Genomic DNA, 20,796 nt, shown 5'->3' with positions numbered 1-20,796 from the left:
CTTGCAAATATTGATATTTATTTTTTTGACCCTAATCTACGTGATGGAGCTGGTTTATTTTTCCCCTTCCTGCCACATTATTTTATCATCTTGGATTTCTTCTTGCAAAGACAAAAGGGTTTGTGAGTGATACATGTGCCACATGAAGTCCACTGAGGTCAACAGCAAAGAGTACAAGAAACAGCAAGTTTACACGTAACTATTTAACGCCATGGTTAGACCAACTTGGGTCAAGAAGGCACTTCCCTTCAGCATTTGTGCAGGAGACAGTCAAACTGTCTGGTCTTAGAAAAATAACCTAGATGCTTCTGTTAGGAACCTAAGCTCCCTATATACTCGCTGTAGCTTTTGGAGGGCAATTAAGAGCATCTGAATCAGAAGCCTCACTTTCTCTGTTTTGTATATTGGCTGCCTAATTTTCTTGGTCAGGGACCCAACTTAGATGCGCAGCATTAGAGAGTGTGGATTCCTCTGCGCAGGCACCATGGAGCAGCTCCCCCCACTGCCAGGATGACTGCTGAAACTGGAAGACACGTCGCCTTGCAGGGCGTCTGAGCCCAGAAATCAAGTAACACAGTTTAGTAAAAATGCATAGGAATAATTTATATCTACAATCATACAGAAAATGAATATGTTTTCTTTCCTTTCCAGTAAAAAGAATTATATAGAAAATTTATTACTGAAAATAAATAGATAATAAATTATGTAAATGATATGTAAAGTCTCAAAAAAGCCACATGGACAGTCTGTGAAAAAACACTGCAAATCATTTTCTTTGTAAATACCTCTAAATTTCTGTGACCAGGTCATCTGCAATTTCTACAGTGCTTGAGAGAACATTTCTGCCCTTCCACCTAAGCTCACCAATCATTGCTCCTTATTTGTCCTGGATCAGTTAAAACTTTATGATTTCTATGGTCTATCATTTTGAGCTTCCTCCCCTTTTTTGTTAGGTGTAATTTAAGCAGTTAAAGGTGTTCTACTTTTTTCTAGGAGTCAAGTGGACTTTTTTTTGTGAAGTCAAAAGAATTATTCCCATCCAGAGAAAATCTTCTCCTCTCACAATTTGAATTAGAGAGGTTCACATATAACTTCCTTAGGCATCACATCTGGGTCAGACCACACTTACCCTGTTTTTCCCACTTTTAAGGTAAAAAAAAATTCATAAGAAGGAATGGAGTGAGGAGGAAGCCTTTAACAAAAGCACTAGACAATGTTCCTTGTGTGCATGCAAATGCCTTCCCCAATATTATGAGCCAAATCCTTACTGTGTAGTAGTCCACTGACTAAAGTAGGTCAGTTCACATGAGAAAGATTAGCAAAATTCTGCTCTAAATTAGTAGCACAATGCAAATTTGTGAGACAATGTTTGTGGATAACTAGCTGTGCCATTTTAAAATGCTACCTACATGCTAACCTACATAATTTGATCTGGTCAAATATCCAGGGAGAGGGTAAGAAGAAAGGAACCTTTGATCAAAAACGTATTAGTTATTTTTACTTTTGTGGTAGTTCACAGTCCTACTCATAAAACAACCCACTAATTGAGCTGAATACTGTACAAACACAGAAATAAAAGAGTGCCCTATCCTAAGGAATTTACAACCAAACTATAAAATGGAAGAGCTACGTACAGATCAGCAGAGACATTTAAGTAAACAGTGAGTCAATAATGAGGATGGAGTCCTGGTTTCGAGCTTTCTTCAAAAGAAGGTCATTAGAGACTGTGAAGAGCAGCAACAAAAAAAAAACTCGATTCAAGAGGTTGAAAAATAACTGTATAACAGGAATAGAGCAAGCTTAGAGGTAAAAGGAGGAAGACTGGATAGCAGTTCAAGAGCTTTTTCTTTTTTTTTTCTCCTCTCCAAAGACAGAAGAGACTAAGCATATTAAGATGCATTCTAAAGAGTAAGATGTTCAGTGAAAGTGTCAGTGGAGAGTAAGAGACAAGAAGGAAAGTAAAAGACAAGGGCAGGCACGACACAGATGCCAATACAGACTGCAGGTGTCAATAAGAAAATAGAAGAGTTAAAAGGAGCACAGCAAAGGAAAATGGGATCTGTGCCACGAGGAGAAAAACCTGATGGGATAGAGAGAGAACATAATTTGAGGAGAGGAACAAACCTGTATTTCACTTTGTCAGAGTTTTGGGGAGAAGGATTGGAGAAAGGGGAAGATTGAGAAAGAGGAAGATTGAGAAAGAAAAAAAAGGAGCCAGCAATTGAAGCAGAAGGCAGCCAGCAGCCCAAGGAACAAATCAAAACGAGCAAAGATACAACTGGAACTGAGAATGTAAGATTTGGTAACAGTGTAGCCTAACAGCAGTAAGGAACTGAAGAAGATGAGAAAAAAAATCTTTGCTTGAATGACTGTTGATCACGTTTCTTCATCCCATTCATCCCACATAAAAAAAAGACCTGGACCTGTTGGAGAGAATCCAGAGGAGAGCCATGAAATTCATCAGAGGGCTGGAGCACCTCCCCTATGAGGACAGGCTGAGAGAGTTGGGGTTGTTCAGCCTGGAGAGGAGAAGGCTCCGAGGAGACTTAACAGCAGCCTTCCAGTACCTGAAGGGGGCTACAGGAGAGATGGGGAGGCACTCTTGATCAGGGAGTGTAGTGATAGGACAAGGGGTAATGGGTATAAGCTGAAAGGGGGTAGATTTAGACTAGACATTAGGAAGAAATTTTTCACTATGAGGGTGGTGAGACACTGGCACAGGTTGCCCAGAGAAGCTGTGGATGCCCCATCCCTGGAGGTGTTCAAGGCCAGGCTGGATGAGGCTTTGAGCAACCTGGGCTAGTGGAGGGTGTCCCTGCCCATGGCAGGGGGGTTGGAACTTGATGATCTTTAAGGTCCCTTCCAACCCAAACCATTCTATGATTCTATGATTTCCACCAGGAAGCTCTGCAGCATGGCAGATGAAGGCATTAGGTGTTAGAAGGCAATTGGTCCTGAGGGTTCCTACATGATCCTGTTTATAAACACCTGTTGATGCATGGCCAATCTGTTTTGCTCCTGCAGAACGTTTTTGCTCTTCTCTTAAACACATTCTCCCAATGAGCTTATATTTAGCTTGTCAGACACTTAGAGCACAGATTTTAATAATTTAAATTCTCAATATCTGAAATAGAGCATCGTCAGGTACTCCAAGTCTCCATTTTACTACTCTCAAATTCATCACTCTGTCTGAATTATTAAGCTTGAACTGGAATTGCAAGAAACAGTGGTTGAATACTTAAATATTTTCTTTGTCTAACAAAACTTTTCATATACAGATCATTCTGTACTTCATTTACTAGAACACAATGGCTTTAATGAAATGGAACTGAATTTTGAGTTGGTAAAGAACTTTGAATTAATTATTTTTTAAGAACAAGAGATTTAAAGCACTGTGATGTTAAAAAAAAATCCTTACAAGTTACACAAATTGCACCAAAAGCAGACTGTCTTAAAATATTACCTCAATTTAATGTTTCTGAAGCCAGTGGAGGTTTTTAAGCACTTTGACAGAAATTTGCTCTAACCATATAGTAACATCTGCAAACTGTGTGAAACAGTGAGAAGTTTCTCTTCTCATCTTGAAATCAAACAAGACAACACATACAACTAGCCAGCTACAGGAGAAATACAACAAAATATTTAGCTAACCCTTTATGGTTATATTTCATTGCAATCTAATTTGCTTACCAAAAGATAATATTTATGAGCCAGATGTTCTCTGCATTTACACATATCTGGTTAATGTAGAGAGATGTAAAACACAGCTACTGAGTTCTCCAGTTACACCATCAGCAAATTAGCTTTGCTGTTTATTTATTTATTCACAATGTCCAGGAAAATAAGATTATGTAGTACAGTCATACTCCTGTTCAGAAATACTGGAGCTCACTGGATGCCTTTCATTTAAAAGGATAAAGCAATCGGGAATTATAATGTGATAAAAAGCTACTCCCCTAGTCTTCCTCCAACCCTACACAGCATGCCAGAGAAGGGACTCGGAGCTCTAAGCCAGAGGTAAGATAGCAAACCCACCCCCTTGGGTTTGAGTAGTTTTACTTCTCACTATTTGAGAATGCTAACTTTAAAATATTGTTTTTCTCTGCTATCTAGTCCTCTCTCAGTATTTCTATCCAGAATTAATATTCACCCTGGATCACACCCTCCCCTATATGTGAGATCAGATCTACATTGCAAATTGCAGCAGAAATACCCAAGATAACTTTAAACAAGTTAAATCTTAGAAACAGTCCAGCCCTGGTGGCAGAGACCTCAGCATGAGCTGAATGCGTTGGAGGTAAGTTACCCCACATGTGATTAGTCACAATGGTACAAACATCTTTCCACCATTGCTTATTTTGGAGATGTTCAAGTACATCTAATTACATTATGCCCACCTGCAAAGGAATTAATCTAATAGCTTTGTGAGAGTAATGAGTATATCATAAATGACTGGTAAGAGTTTGCCTTAAAAATAAAAAATCTGCATTCCCATACATTTTTGAATAGTCGTCTTTATATTTGTCTAATAACCAAATATAACACAATATGCAGCACTACCATGCATTTCCATTTTTTATTCTCTGACAGCTAAACAAAAAAAAGATACTGCCAAAAGTTAGCATAAAAAGAAATCAAAGAAAAATTGTATCAATCATGGCTGTCAAGTAAAAAGTAAATAATTTTGTTTTATTCTAATCCCTCAACAGTAATTTTTTAGAATCTTTACATTTATAGCATTAAATTTATTATTTTAATATGCAGTCTTCAGTTACTGTATATTAAATTGTATATTTAATAGTAAAAATTATGATGTAGCCCAACAATTTTGAAAAACCTCATGGCTGCTATCACAATTGGAAAATATTCTATTATTCACAAAGGGAAAGTTTCTTCAACACACTACCTTTTGCAGTGTTAAACCTAAAAATAACACCTCCTCAGAAGAAAAAAAAATATTTTTAGCCTACATACTCTAGACACAGAATAAAACTAATGCCTCCCAGCACATGGTGATTTTAGAAAGCAAGCAATTAAAAATTATCATCAAGAAATTTCAATTACAGAAGCTGACTTCCTTCAACATATTTCACCCTTTCTGTTCTGGTGACCATAAGGATCCTCAGCACACTCAGTGGCACTTTAAGGTTTGCAGAAAGCCAGAGCATGGGATGAACTGAACCCACACTGTGCTCATAGTTTTTCACACAGGAACCAGCAGTTTTGCTCTTCTATTTTGTGGCGTGCTGGTGATAATGGTGCAGCTAACCAACATGGAGAGCTCCAGGCCTAATTTAATGATCTTTTCCAAAACTGAGAGAATGCAGCCAGGATATTTGGACATAACGGCTCCTGCAAGAAGTCCCCCGAGGCAGAACAGACATCCTGAGCTATGACATCCCTGTGCCCAGAGTGCTCCCTGTGATACAAGCTCCTGTCTAGGGCCACTGCAGCACTTTGGCTGGGGAGCAGTAGGTTTCCCCATCCGACCACAGCAGCTGTGTATGCCACAGCCCCCTCCCAGCTCCATAATGGCACATCAGTCCACAGTTTGGCAACCCTACACTGGGCACTGATTTCAGGTGTTCCCCTCAGAGAAATGAAGAAATTAGAAAGATAAACAGTTTCCTGTCTATCGGCCTGAGTCTGGTCAGAGTGAGCCTGCAGCTGAAGAGACAGTTACCAGGTAGAAGCTGTAGCAGCATCTGGCAACAGGGAAAAGTGCAGAAGGGCCCAAATTCCATGAGCTCACAACCTTGGACGGCACTGAAACACTCTGTTAGAGACAGCGACTACATCTTTGCCTCGGCCTTTAGTGGTTTAAAATCACATCTAAACCAAGCCCTGCAATCTATCAGCTAACGAGTGCAAGGAACCAGTTAACAAGAGCATGAGGAAGAACCAAGTGACTTCTGCACACTCTAGGGGCAAGTTTTCATTTGGCAAATTTCAGAATACAGAAACATATTCCAGCAGGATCTAGCTAGAAAGATGGAAAGTAAGGTTGCAAAATGGTAGGGGAAGGAAAAGCAAAAAGAACAGGAAAGATGCCAAAAGGAGAAGCTGGAAGTTTTCCCAGAACTTACTAATGTGGAGATTAAGCCTACTCAGCAACTGCATCAGGAATGGGTAAGAGCACAGGATGGGGAATCAAAGACCAAGCACTAATTCTGGCTGTGAGTCATTTTCCTTCCATGTGCTTCTTTCTCACTCCTCCACAGTCTTGCCTATTTAAACCAAAAATTACATGGTTTAACAATGTCCTCCCTAGTAGCCATCAAATGGAGACTGATGCGGGACCCTTTGGTACTGGTGATACTTATGAGACACTGTTCCCAAGCTAATAAAGTTCATCTGTTCCTAAAACAAGCTTCCATGTCCTCTAGAACATGAAGCAGATTATTCACTCCACAGCAAACTGCACCACAGAAAAAGACAATGTAGAAACTACAGCCTCCTATAAGAAGGGTTCAAGATGAGTCCCAAATACAAAACCTATTCTGTCACTGTACCAAGCAGGCCAGGCACACTGATGGACAAATAAAACTGGAGCCTGAGGAGGAAGGCAGGGTTCAGGACAAGTGTTGAAACAAATGCTTCCAACTTAGCCTTTACTTTCAATAAAGGTTGTTCTGCTCCCAACAGTTTCTCAAATTGAAATACAAATACAAATACATGTATATATTTTCCAAACAAGAAATAATATGTTGGGGTTGGTATCATTGCATTACATGCTGGAGAAAGCATACTATTCATTTTGCAAATTTAGTTTAGTTTTATAAATACTCTATACAGATGCTGATTAGCTTAAGTACTTATACCATCACTTGCATGCTGCCTCACACCTAGTACATGAGGCCACATGTACCTTGTGAGCACTGCCTGGTGTGTATGGGACACTTTCTCTCTAAAGTGATACCCACGACAGCATCCTCTCTCTGAATTACCCTACAACATCAGCAGCTCACTACCATGTTCTTCTGTTGTGCAGGGGAGAGAAAGGTTTAAAAGTATGTCTCTACATGTAATCTTATACATGCAATTTATTCAAACTATCATTGTTATTACATCCTTTTATGCACACAAAAAGCAGGAAATCTATCCACACCACTTAAAAATTATGAACTTGCAAAGCAGCAATAGGTCGTAAGACGGATAGCTAAAATCCTGCTGGAAACAGCTGGAAATCATGAAGGGAAGATGTTTTAGTGGCTGTTCATGATGGACAGAGGCACCAGAGCACACAGTGCAAGAAAGGAATTGGGAAGAGAGGGAGGGAACCTCTTAAGCAGAATATTCAAACCCACGCTAAGGGTCACATCCATTCTTCCTGAATAACAATGGACTGAAGCACACATTAAAGCAGTATCCTGATGCTGTATCTGTGTGACGATGATACTACACATTCAAAATACTGGGTAATTAAAGCAGTTTCTAAAACAGCTTCCAAAAATCAGAATTCTGAAAGGATTAAGCTGATAAGATACAGAACTCCTGGAAAGATGGAGCTTGAACAATATTCAACAGAAAAAAAAATCACAAGAAAATATATCAAAGTACTTACAGAGAGACAACTTTCTGCACAAGATCAAGAGAGGAAACAGAGGGCATTCTTTTAAATACTATGACCTGTCATAAAATATCAGAAGCTGCCTGTGAATTTGTAACCCCTCTGACTTTGGGACTTGAGCAAAAAATTGAAAGTCAAATCAAATTGGCAGTTAGTATTCACTTTCACATTAAAAAGCAAACCACAGCCAATCTTCATAACATTTTGCTGATTTAGAACTCTAAATATTTCAGGAAATAATAATTCTGGGACACTTTCTGCACATGGCAAGCCTATTAAACAAAATCAACATACAGGGATCATTTATTATTGCCTTTGCATTCTACACACAATCATACAAAGATGACAGCTTTGAAGAGAACTTAGCCCAAAAGATTATGTTATTCACAAGACTGCAGAGAAATGACATGACGCATGACAGGACATTAATCCTGACTCCTTCCTTCCACCAATGTGTTTAATTAATTCAGATATGCATACTGCAAACAGCGTTTTCTCCAGCATTACCTTACACCACAAAGAGTAGTTACATATTCTCTGTTCTTCAATAACTAAGGAGACACGGGAATCCAGCGATTCAGGATCACCTGCAGACCCCAGCTATCCTGGGCCAGTGAGAAGCAACTGCTGCAGAACAAACAGGCTGTTCTAGAAGGTGATATAGAGCTAAATCTTTTTTGTACATGTTTACTGCAATATTGTTGGTATAAGCTCAAGAGAGAGGAAATCTCTCAAAAAATTTAGTGTCAATATAAACAATGATTTTGCTGTTAGCCTTTCCTCCATATCATCTAAATATTTAAATTACTGTAGCATCTGAAGTACAGTAAAAATGCTGCACCTGCTGTAAAAGCTGCGATCTCTGAAATTATACTCACTTGGTAAAACAAAAACTAAAAATAAATTCAAGCTATTAGAAAAGAAAAAACACACCTAACAGAAAACAAACACACAAGTATTCAATAGTGTGACAAACAAAGTAATTTGTAAGCAGAAATGTAGAAAGCAAGCCAGCACTGAATGAAAATAGAAATTTGCAAGACATCTTAAACCTAAACTTTGAGGAGCATGAAGCCCCATACTACATTGCAGTAAACAGCAAATGCACCCAAATGTTGTGTTCCACTTCTGGCCACCCCCACACCAACAGCAGTAAACAAAATTCAGAAAAAAACAAACCACAGAGGTGATCTGGCACTGGAAACAGAGAATTACCAGGTAAGCACTGACTGAGAAGGATCCTGATAGGCATAAGTTGAAAGGAACGTAAGCACAACCATCACAAGGAATTATTTTTACTGTGGTTCAAAACAGAGTAAGTGGAAATTAAATAAAGAAAAACACATGCTGCTTATTTTGAACTATACTTCCAGTTACTAGTAACTGGAAAGTTACTAATTGATTTTGCAACCTAGTAAAGGACTAAGCACCTACAAATTAAGTGTTGTAATGAAAACAGCAGAGGTGCCTGGCCCCAAGGAGAGGCTGGCAACACAGGGTGAAGTGCTCAGCCCATCCAGCACAGAAACTGCGGGCACAGAGGGGAGCTCCCCTGAACCCACACCCCAAAACCCTAAACACAAAGACACATATGTTACTTTCTGGAATTCAGAGGTCTCAACTAAGATCCCATAGGAGACATGCTTGCTGATGCAAGATCTAGAGCCTGAGTAGGAATTTACTCTTAAGGGCTGGTGCCACTAAATATTCCTTTAAAAAACTGGGAGACAGACTTAATTTACTGTATAATAGCATGCTGATAACTCACATGGGGAATCCAATATAATTTAATTCTAGTTTGAGAGAACTGGCAACAAAAAAATGCAGTTATTTGCAGAACCAGAAATTATCCTAACTAAAAAGAAAACAAATCTGTCTTACTGAGTGAGGCGCTCACCTTAGCAAGGAAAATTTTGGGCTTTACCCCACTGCTAAGGTCAGTTCAAGTTTTTGCACTTGCTGCTACTCTATGCAAATGAGAGAAACAGTCATCCTCATAGGATTCCTCTTACACGCAACTATGTAAGAGGAAATTCAACTTGGCAAAGGGTGTCTCAATTCTCTAACAGGAGAAGGGAACAGGAGCCCCCACCCAACGCTGGCCAAAAGGCCCCAGCATAACTTGCTGCTGGAAAAGAAAGGTCTGCTAAGCAAAATCAAGCCCCAGCATGTCACTAACCACTTTAACAAAAAAGAAGGGGAGGGGTGGCTGCTTAATGGTACAATTTTTGCTAAACTCTGCAAAACTATATTTAACCTTACAGCTAGACACAGACTAATGCAGTTGCTGAGCAAGCATAAATGCCAGGCCTTAAAATATCTACGGTCTCTAACAGAATGAACTAATTTCAAATAATGAACTGCTGAGCCAGCACAATGAAAAGACTAGAACTTGGGAAAAGTAATGCAATAATGGTATGCTTAAGACAATTATAAATCAAAGAAAAGAGAACAATGTCTCTAAGCTTCAAGGAACAACTCCCTGGGGAGGGGCAAGGAAGACCATCTGCAAGAGACGAACACCATGTCTAAGGGCACAGTGACCAGTGATCTGAGGACTGGTATGGAAGCACTGAAAGAAGAAGTGAGCAGTCTGGAAAACCAGGGAAGAAAGCTATGGGTCGTGGATGTTTTGAGGGGATAAAGGAAAGTCTAAAAGTCATCAAGGTGGGAACGGTAGAAGAGAATCAGCACTGCAGACCTGAGCAGCAGAGAATGAACTGTCACAGGGAAGACTGCTTCTCTGAACAACCTTGACACACCAGGAGGGACGTTCTTTCATCCCCCATACCACGAATGTGGTCTGTAAGGGCCAAGAGAGGGCTCTTCTGTGCCTTAGGAGCTGGGAGAGCTTAAGCTCAGGAATAAGAGTGTCTACCACAACCACAAAATTACATATGCTAATGACTGTATGCTATTCCTCATACCCACTGTCATTTACATAATCTCCTTACTTATAGAATTCCTCCACCGACACATCCACTGCCATTCTTATCTCATCATTACCTGTCTCACAATCTGATTGCTGAGACTGCCTGTGATCCTCAGTTGTTCTGATTATCCTGTAGCTAAGTACCACTGATTCTTAGCTGTCATTGCTATGCTTTGTCCATAAATACTGCCAACCAGTATAAGCTGTTAAAAATCCCATCTACCCTCTTGTATAACTATTCTTTTTCCCTGACAGATAATACTCTCGCACACCCCCTTCATAGAAACTAACCCATATTAACACAGTGTTAAAAACAAAACAAAAAGGAAATAAGTTGCATTTTCTGTTGGATTTAATGTATGCATGCAAGAAACGTTCTAAGCCCAGCCTGAGCTTCCAGGATAATTCCCTACTTAGTTTCAGAAACTCTGTGGAGCTTTGGTATGACCTCACCAGCTGGCAGTTCAGGCCTTCCTATTCTAGGGTTGTGCGCATCAAAAATGCTAGGGGTTTAGCAATTTTTCAGATCACAATTAGCTTACAGAAGAGTCTTCAAAATAAGACATGGCAGAAATGTCTGGCAGTATGCATTTTGCATAGTTCTAGTTGAAGAAATTTAATTTAAAATCTTGGTTTTACACACTTACAACTGTACCTTCTATGACTCCTTTAGACAGTAATTAAGAGTGGCTTCTTAACTATTCAGTTTATCTATAACAAACCAGGAAGATTTTATTTTTCATTTGTGCCAATGTAACTGATGGAAACAAGCACTTGTAGTACACCAGAAAACCCACGAATAACCCAGTCATTTATTATAATATTACTTCAGAGAAAGCACAGTAAATTATCTATCTATATGTATTGATAGGTAAACTAGAAAACACAAAAGCCATTCAACCTGAAAGCTTAATTGAAGTTCTTCAATAACACTGTGGCTAACTGAATCCCTTTCTACAGGTACGCCATTCACTAGCTACTTGCTTACAGTGATGGAGCACCTGAGAACACAGAGGTTCGATCTATAGTTCATACTTATAAAATAACACTTAAGAAGTGCAGTCTCGTTGGTCTGCTTCAGCTGGGTTGAAGTGGGATTTGAGCTTTGAAGGCTGTGAGGAGAAGGGCTCTTGCAATCCCAAGGAGTCAGAGCCCCTCTTTTCTTAGCAATACCAGAACTCGGAGTCTGGAAGCCAACGCCATAGAATTCTGCCAATCCACCCCCCCATTTTGCACACCAGCCATGTTCAGCCTCTGTATTTCACTAAAACAATTGTAAAAAATGTTTATAAGAAAACTGTTCTCAGTTTATTCTGTTCTAGTCAAGGGTTCCCCAGAAAGCTATTATTTTCTTCTTGCAACACTACACCAGAATCACTTGATGAAAGGTCTAATGCTCCAAGAACCCTAAATCTATGATTTCTATTTACTGGGTGCCCTCTGAGCTCCACTCCTTCACCCTCTCTTTGGCAGCACGACCTCTGACCATGGGGCACTCACCGTAACAAGGGTTTACTAAGATTTCATTTTACTGCAAGTGATTTCCTATAGCCAAGCCTCCTAAATCTAAAACTTCTGAAAGACTCCCAATTTGTTCCCAAAAATAGCCTTTTTGCATGAAACAATATTCACTACAACGATTCTGTAATCAGAAAGAGGAAGAAGCCAGCAAAGAATCCCATATCTCTTGCTGGCAAAAAAAACTGTGGATAATCCCATTCACAGCTTCCATCACCAGGAATGAGGAATCACATACAACCAGAAAACAGGGTTTGGGAGCAATGCAGCTAATTAAAAAGGCAAAACCAACCCAGCCCTTGGAAATAACTGATATTACCACCATTGTAAATATATCAAAAAGAAACAATACCGAGAAATAACTGCAGAAACAATGTGGCTAATGAAAAATTTGTTATTTGAAGCTAAGAAAAACTTCAATAGCGCTATTTAATGGTATGACATTTCTGTAGCACTGCCAGACTTCCACCCAATTATTGGGAAAAATGCCATCAGAACTAGTATATATCACACCTTACATTTTATGGATACCTCACTAAGATTTCATATTTACATTCGACAGTCTTATTTTTGAGATCTGGCCATATCAGCAATTGCTACTGCTTGAATTACTGTAAGTCTATGAGGTCATTAAGACCTTATGATGATATCATTCAAATACCACAACGTGAACTCATGAAATAATGGTGGAACTCAGTTGTAACCAAAATCATATGAAGGAAAGACTTAAATAGAACATTTAAATGTAAAAAAGTTTCAAGAAGCAGTGTTCATCCTTGAAACACAATGGAGCGCACATCTAGGAAAATTTGATATTTTCAAGTTATGGGATGATCTATGATTCCTTCTGCTCTTAGAAACTTGCCTCACAAGTGGGGTGACCGGATGACCTCCAGAGGTCCCTTCCAACCTCCACCATTCTGTGATTCTGTAAGATCACCTTGTTACAGGCAAAGTTCAAGAACAAAAGAGCAGATAAACGTATGGTTGCAGTATTTTAAATAGTAACAAGCAAATAAAAAGAGAACAAAAGAAATGCAATTTCTGTTCAATTACATTTAACAATCAGATTCCCCCTCAGTCACTTCAACGCCACACACAATTTGTGAAGATGGTGTGTCCGAACCTCCACTCTACAGCGGAGCTGTCCTACAGCTTGTCTGTGCGGGTAAGCATCAGCACAGTTGTGTCCTGCAAGAAAGCTCTGGCCGTCACAGCCAGCATGGGTGCTTCAGGGCTTTCAGACCACCCATCTCCATCCCCAGCACTGAGGACTCCCAGCCTGGGGATGTCACATGAGCTATCAGAGGATGAACAGTCACACTCCTCTTCCTCAGCTTAGGGTATTCCTGAACTGGAACATTCTTTCAGCTTCAAGATAATTTTGCTTGTTTCTCTCTTATGATACCACTAAAACTCTTGAAAACTTTTAAAGTCACATACCATGAGGAATAATAGCTGTAAAAGGGATTCTTCTAAATTCTGTTGCTGCCACCAGTGGTAAAGTTTCTGCCATTAACAAGAGTCTAACTCACTCCTACTTCATTTTATGTTAAAGAACCAATGCTGTTGCATTGCCGGTATCTCATTTGGAAAAAAAAATCCAATTAGAATGGATTCATGACAAGCTAGATGTCGACCCTTAGTTTTGACTTTGCCTGTCTTTTGTTTGTTTGTGAAGCACTGTAATTGTTTACATACAATATAAATTGAATCTGCGGCATGTGAAATCCGGACTCCGCAGACTCTGTACGTAACCTAGGGTTATAGGTTAAAAAACATTGACATCATGACAAATTGCTGTAATTTGAAGAATAATCTGAAATCCTGTTGGGACACAATTGAGTCAGTGAGCCTAGTTGTTAATGATAATAAAAGCTGACACAGTAAAAATGATAAAATTAAAGAGAACACCCAGTAATATAAGTACCTTCAATGTATGACATTGACGACCCAGTTAAGGGGCCTGGTAAAAATCTCATCGGCAAGTAACTTAATGCTCCACTTCCAGTTACAGAAAGCTCCACTCATTTGTGAAAACGCAACCACTAAGTGCTTTTGTCTTTTCTTGCTTATATGCTATCTGTTTGTCATAATTTTTAAAACACGCAGTTTTCATCATATCTTCAGTAACACAAGGGCATAATTCTACTTTCTGATTAGTTTTTATCTATGCACCAGTAGAGAAAAACTGTATTTTTAATGTAGTACACCCCTGATACCTTTCTCTGTGTCTTTGACATATCATAAACCAGCTGGCAACATAAAATATAAATTGGCTAGCTGTAAGAACAGATGAATCATTAATTACTTAGTCTGTACCAAAATAAGAGACCAATTTTACAGTATCAAATGGCATGTGTAGCTGCTAATTAAAATCATATTTAAAAAAAACCCAAAACTCAATGAGCATTATTTAAAACACTAATATATATTGCTATTTTAAAATCTTAATATTTTTCAGAATTTAGAAACACAGTTATTGAATTTTGCTTTGGCTTTGCTTCTTTATTTTTATTCTCCAACAATACCCAGATATTATGCATTAGTGTATGTCATTATTAGCATTGCAAGATTTCTATTCACACTTCATACTGAACTGTATCTTTCACAGGCCTCACACTTCAGATCATTATTCTCAGCTTTGTAGGATCATGGGATAATGTCTTCTCACAAATACAATTTACAAGACAACTAAACCATATGCTGCTTATGTTAAAAATCACATAAATCCTGAAACTAAAACTAACAGGATTCTGACATCTCTTCCTTCTGACAGTACAGTCAATAGGGAGGTGGGGAGTTTTCCACCAAAATTGGCCAGATAATAAAAAAAAAATAATACAAGGGTAGATCATCAAAACCTAAGAAATCACTTGGATTTGCTTTAGAAGTGCAGGAAGACTCGGATACATCCTTTGGACTGGATGCTGTGATAAAGTCTAAAACAGTAACACCACTGACACCTGGCTTGCTTCCGAACCTTTTCCAGCTTAATTCCTAAAATAAGCACTCAAAATTAAGATAGCAAGGTTAAAAAATGCTATGTATTCATAATTAGCAGCCAATTGCTACTGTTACCCTTTCTTATCATATAGAAAACGAATGCAATTGATCTGCCTTTGAATGGCAAATTGCATTTGCAATTATTTCCAGGTTTTTTTACATCACTGAAAGCTGTGCAAAGGGATCCAAAGCTGCACACTCAGCCTGTTATCTTCATGCAGTGGATTCTGAAGGTAATGACTGCTACACAGAATATCCAGTATCTTGGCACACTTCCATGTCACACAACGTGTAGGTGTCCAAAGTTTTATATTACTACTTATCAAAGATGTTCTAAAATTTCTACTAGCTCATTTTCATGAGCTATTTATCTTATTCCCCTCAGCTAATTTCTCATAAGACCTTGCCTTTCCTCTGTTCCTCTCCATATCCAGCAGCTTCTCACTGACACCTGCCAAAGGTGACCCCCATCAGGGCCAGGCCAATCAATTTTCTTCTTAATAGGATATTCTTTTGCTGAGGTAGGAGCCTTATCAAAGGAAAGAGTTTCCAAGAGCCCATCCACAGAACACAAAGGGGAAATACTGCCCAAGCAAAAATATGTGCAAATTAGGTTTTCATTCAAGGCACACAATTTAACCATATCACAGCTGATAAGGAAAAGCAGCACGAAGCCCTTCGCTGGTGTGAAGCAAATCGCAGAAACAGTTGTAAGACAACTTCACCAAAAACTAAGGGTCCTCAGGATAAGTTGCTTGATTTGGTCATTTCTTCACCCAAAGTGTTGTCACCGATCACTGTTTCCCAACAGGCTTCTGTCAAGTTTCTGCACACTCTTCATAAAGCTACTAAAAGTCTCCAGATCAAACAGTTTAAAAGTTCCCAGTTCAAATTTTGAAGTAATATTCCAAGAGGAATATTCTCTGTCTAACAAGACTGTCAGAAAAATTCCTGCTATCAAGTGCTGTGAACTGTAAGCAAACCCACAACCAATTACAATGAAAACCGACCTTGCTCTAAACACTCTGGCATATGGGAAATAGCCCTAATTGTTTGGATTGTCAAAAAAAGTCCAATTATATTATTCAATTTTAATTTTCAGTAAAAATAAAACATTCTAAATATAAATTAATTTTAAAACTGTACCACAACAGAGCAGTCCTAATTATACACAGCTCATAAGTGTTTCATCCTACATTTACACCACATTTTTGCAGCATTCTGTACCCAGGTTTTTATCTGTTTTCTATCAATACAAAGCATCACTACACAAACAAATCAAGGCTCCACACAATGGACTGATCCTATTCCTTCTTTCACAAGGACCTTCACCGATTTCATAAGGGCCTCCCTCTTGAAGCACACTGGTTCTATAGGAACTTGTGTACGGATCACATTATGCAAGACTGGGGCCCGTCTTACTTTGTTCTTGTACAAACAAACATCTGCTATGGCACACTTGGCCCTAACCCCACATTTCTAAAACTCAAGTGTTTTTCTGGGCACAACCCCAGCCCTTGAAGAGAACCAAAGATGAAGAAAACTGCAAGAGTGGCATAGCTTCTTATTTTGACAATATGATTTCAAAAATTCTTATACATTATAAGATGTAAAATTTGTAATTTTACTCCCCCTAAAAGCAACAAACAAAAGCTACAACCAACTCTGAAACACAAACTATGTACAATTCAACTACACTATACACGCTAAAGGAGATTATCCAGCACATAAATGAAAGAACTTTTACAGAGATCTTTTAAGCAGCAAATCATAATTTATGATGAAAGACAAAAAATAAATTATAGTTGAGTTGCACTGTATTTCCACAGAAACGAATGAGAAGTCTGAAAAATGACGCTAAGAAGAGACAACACAAACATGCAATAAAACATCTTATAAGTCTCTTTATACATATGCCATCAAGACATTAGGCCATCTGAAGAAGCAGTTGATATTTACTATACAAACAGATCCCCTCAAATCTAGCCTTCCCAAATTTCAAATCTGTTTCCAGATACTAGTGATTAGAGAAAGATCTATATTGAAGAAAAGAGATAATAATATAATTAATATAAATGTACAATAAAATAAAATATATACAATAAGGAAAAAAACAACAAAATAAAACAGATTTTAAAGATTTTTAAAAGTTCGAGAAGGAATAGTTGAATGCATCTAGTATTTTCCAAAGAAGACTTGGAATAAATGAGCAATGGAACACTGACCCTTTCTTAATAAAAGTACTTAGGTATTCCAGTGTTCGTTGCAAAGGTGAAGAACACAAGATAAATTTAGGTTTTATAACCAACTCAGTGACACGTTTGAACCTGGATTTACAGTTCCCACTGAGAACATAAAGAATGAAAAAGAAGCCAAAGCAAACCATGACATGGATTTTTCATTACATGGCTGCACAGCTATAAAATGTTAACTGCTGAACAGAAGAAGTCAAAAGTTATTTTCCCTTCTTAATTCAAGCACCACAGTTTGAGAAAGTGGTTGCCTCTAGGTTTCAAAGTGAGTCTAAGGACTTATGGCCTAGGGGCCAGGCTCTACAGCTATTAATCATAGGAATGCCCTTTGCATGAAGAGATTTTAAAGGACAAAAGATGAAGAATCTAATAACAAATAAAGATAAAACATAAATTAATATTAAAAGGACAGACAGGACACTGACGTTACTAATACTGTTTATATAGCACCTTTAATAAACTTAGTACATTTAAAATACAGAATTGTACCTATAAAACTACCAACTCTTGTTCAAAATCAGCTATATGTCTGAAAAGTTATAGAGAAATCATTTGAACAGCATCATCAGAACATTTGAACAGAACCTACCTAAAAGGATGTTGTAGCAAGGTGGGTGTCAGTCTCTTCTCCCAGGTAACAAGTGATAGGACAAGAGGACACAACCTCAAGTAATGCCAGGGGAGGTTTAGATTGGATATTAGGAAAAATTCCTTCACTGAAAGAGTTATCAAGACCTGTAACGGGCTACCCGGGGAAGTGGTTAAGTCACCATCCCTGGAGGTATTTAAAAGACGTGTGGATGTGGCACTTAGGGACATGGTTTAGCGGTGGACTGGGAAGTGCTAGGTTTACAGTCGGACTCAATGATCTTGAGGGTCTTTTTCAACCTAAACGATCCTATGATTTTATTCTATGATTCTATCAATATTAAACACTATAGGGATTTTTATTTTAAAGTCACATTTAAGCTATGTATATAGAGTTGTACGCATTACATAATGGGACATCACCTTATATTGTAGAAAAATCCGAGATCTTTACTACAGGCACAGATTTGGGAGTTGGCTTTTACGTCTCATCAACTATGTAATAGCTAGTAAAATCACTTGGAAATGCAGAAGTTTTAAGGACAAATCAGGAAGAACAGATGCTTAATCTACTGTCATGACTTTAAAAATATTTTTATGCAATTCGTGAACTAACAATGCAGTTATAGGTTAATTTCTCACTTTCATATCATATTAGTGAGGTTTTTGTGTCTCATTTTTAAAAACATGCTGAACTTCAAGTAAACTTTGGTCAGGATTTCAGCACACGACCTATTTTGAAGATGCACCTGACTTTATACTGAAGATGTATATTATCTGACACAACACAAATAGGTCAGTGCTTCTGTTCTAGTTCTTTTTGTTATAACTAAAATCAGTACAGACTAAAATTAATACACACAGTAGGTAAAGAAAATAGAAGTTATTACCATAGCAATACTCAAGAGATAGAATCAGGTCACAAAAACTGGAAAAAAGCGGAAGTTTAACATCTAAATCAATAGTCACTCTGAAAGGATGAGTTTAGCAACTGCAAAAACAACTGTGCATTAAGCAGATAACCACTATTAAGGATAACCACTTCCAAGGATTGCAAAAGCTGTTCATCAAACATGTTCAAAAATACAAAATCAGTAATACACATCACCATAGTTATTACTGAGCATAAGGTGATATACCAGCAAGCCTCTGACTTTTAAGCAGAAAATCAGTAACTTATACTCATAAAACTTCAATAGCAGAAAGGTAAGGAGCTGCCAGGATCAATTTAAATCTATAAGCCAAAGTAGCTTATACTTAAGCTCACAAATGTTACTCAAATGCCATTTCCCTCTAGAGATAACCATATGCTTAGTAAGGTACAAAGAAGTATTTTTCATCATACATAGACGCAGCACAAGTTAAAGAACAAAGTTAGCCATAGTTCTCAATTTTCTTGTATTCAAAACTGATGGTCAAACAAAATACAAAAATATTGTGAAAGTGATTCTCAGTTGCAATTACAAGTCAAAATTAATGACTATTGGTATCATGTAGAAAGCTAGCATGTGGATGGCGATAGCCATGGGATGTCTTTTCTGTTCTTGATGGAAACAAAGGATTCCTATGGCTTCTTGTGCTGGCACCTTCAGCCTTTCACCTTTTTCCAAGCTTACTCAGTTCCGGACACACACCCTCTGTTTTAATTGCAAATATACCAATGTGTAAATAAACATAATAAAAATTCCTTTCTCTAGTTTTATTTTTAAAACATGCAAAAAGACGAAAAGACCTATTATCACCATTTGCATATAACCAAACTGTGGCAATTCCTCAAGAGGCTTCTTTTCCTGTATCTTACATTCTCATTCCCCAGTATTTGTATGCTTTGCAGAAACATTTATGCACCACCATTCCCTTACATAATACTGCTGTGGTATGACAAAGTTTCCAGCTCTATAAAGAACAAAGTCAACAAGATGCAAATTCAGAATTCATTCATCATTTGCAGCACTTTCTTTTTTCAACAGCTCTTATTCCCTTTACTAAAATGAGACTGAATATGTTTAAACTTGAAGAGTGAAAAAACAATAAGTTGCAAAAGCATGTTTTATAAGGATCTGCAAATAAGAACATAAAATCAGCTCAAAGACCTCCGTATCTCAGCATCCTGTCAGGAACAGCAGCCTCAGGAGGGCTATAAAGAACAGGGGCAGCATACACAGTCCTCTCCTGGGCTCCAGCAATTTGTAGGTCAGGGACTACCTCGGAATACAGCTTTTGGATTTCAGTCAGTCTCTCCTGGATCTTTCTTCCATGAATGTATCCAAGTGTTCTTAAGCACAGGAAATCTATTAAAGTCCTGCCCTGTGGCAAGAAGGCCTACAAAGTATTCTCTGGCAGGGCATTTTTAATAGTGTATAGGGATACCTCTGCATGAGAAATTTTAACCCAACTTATAATTATATACATTTTAATAAGAAAATAGAAAATCAGCAGGTTTGCCTCTTTTGAAATGAAATGCTACATAAGGTGCTCCTGAGATGCTATGACTGTTGTTTTGCTGTAGGTTTTTTTTTCCCAGTTCAAAGTGCTTGAAATGCTGAGAAAGTTGTGTTGCACCACACCAGAATTAGAGCATGATGCCAAAGGCACATGTATAGAAGTAGGTCAGGCTAGGGCATACGAAGATGCAAGCACTGCTGGGACAGTGCTGAAGCACAGCCAGACTTGGCGTGGTTCACATCCGTACTGCCTAGAGCTGATCCTGAATGCACTATACCGCTTGCTGTGCCTGAGTTTTCTCTTGAAGGGAACTACTTCAAAAGGAAGTGCAGGAGCTGAATTACGACATCAAGTGAGCAAAGCGTGGCGTTGAGCCAAACTGGCACCATGGAGACACTGTGGCTTTATCTAAGCTGAAGAGTCAGAGTATGGGTCTGGCTGCTGGCATGCAATTTCTGTACTGTTAAGCTGTTACTACAGCTCCC

Source organism: Pterocles gutturalis, unplaced genomic scaffold (genome assembly GCF_000699245.1).
Source record: "Pterocles gutturalis isolate BGI_N339 unplaced genomic scaffold, ASM69924v1 scaffold2530, whole genome shotgun sequence".
NCBI lineage: Eukaryota > Metazoa > Chordata > Aves > Pterocliformes > Pteroclidae > Pterocles > Pterocles gutturalis.
The sequence above is the reverse complement of the archived record's forward strand: the minus strand, read 5'-3'. Positions refer to the sequence as shown.